Genomic DNA, 1110 nt, shown 5'->3' with positions numbered 1-1110 from the left:
ACAACAGATACACAGACCAATGGAAGAGAATTGAGAACCTGGACGTAAATCCATCTGCCTATGAGCAGCTGATATTTGACAAAGGCCCAAAGTCCGTTAAATGGGGAAAAGACAGTCTCTTTAACAAATGGTGCTGGCATAACTGGATATCCATCTGCAAAAAAATGAAACAGGATCCATACCTCACACCATACACAAAAAAAATTAGTCAAAATGAATCAAAGACCTAAATATAAAATCTAAAACAATAAAGATCATGGAAGAAAAAATAGGAACGCTAGGAGCCCTAATAGTATAGAAACCATAACTAACAATGCACAAGCACCAGAAGAGAAACTGGATAATTGGAGGCTCCTAAAAAATCAAATGCTTATGCTCATCAAAAGACTTCACCAAAAGAGTAAAAACAGAACCTACAGACTGGGAAAAAAAAATTTGGCTATGGGATATCCAGTAACAGTCTAATCTGTAAAATCTACAAGACACTGCAACACCTCAACAACAAAAAGACAAATAATCCAATTTAAAAAATGGGCAAGATATGAACAGACACTTCACCAAAGAAGACATTCAAGTGGCTAACAGACACATGAAGAAATGCTCACGATCATTAGCCATTTTTATTGTTGTTAGGTGAGGTCAAGTCAGTTCCGACTCATAGCAACCCTTTGTACAACAGAAGGATACACTGCCAGGTCCTGTGCCATGCCCACAATATTTCTTATGCTTGAGCCTATTGTTGCAGCCACTGGGTCAATCCATCTCATTGAGGGTCTTCCTCTTTTTCACTGACCCTGTACTTCACCAAGCATGATGTTCTTCTCCAGGGACTGATACCTCCTGACAACATGTCCAAAGTACGTAAGACATCGTCTCGCTATCCTTGCTTCTAAGGAGCATTCTGGTTGTGTTTCTTCCAAGACAGACCTGTTAGTTCTTTTGGCAGTCCATGGTATATTCATTATTCTTCACCAACACCACAATTTAAAGGTGTCAATTCTTCTTCGGTCTTTCTTATTCATTGTCCAGCTTTTGCATGCATATGATGCGATTGAAAATACCATGGCTTGGGTCAGGCACACCTTAGTCTTCAAGGTGACATTTTTGCTT

The sequence above is a fragment of the Trichechus manatus genome, unplaced genomic scaffold (genome assembly GCF_000243295.1).
Source record: "Trichechus manatus latirostris isolate Lorelei unplaced genomic scaffold, TriManLat1.0 scaffold00008, whole genome shotgun sequence".
NCBI lineage: Eukaryota > Metazoa > Chordata > Mammalia > Sirenia > Trichechidae > Trichechus > Trichechus manatus.
Note: the sequence above shows the minus strand (reverse complement) of the source record.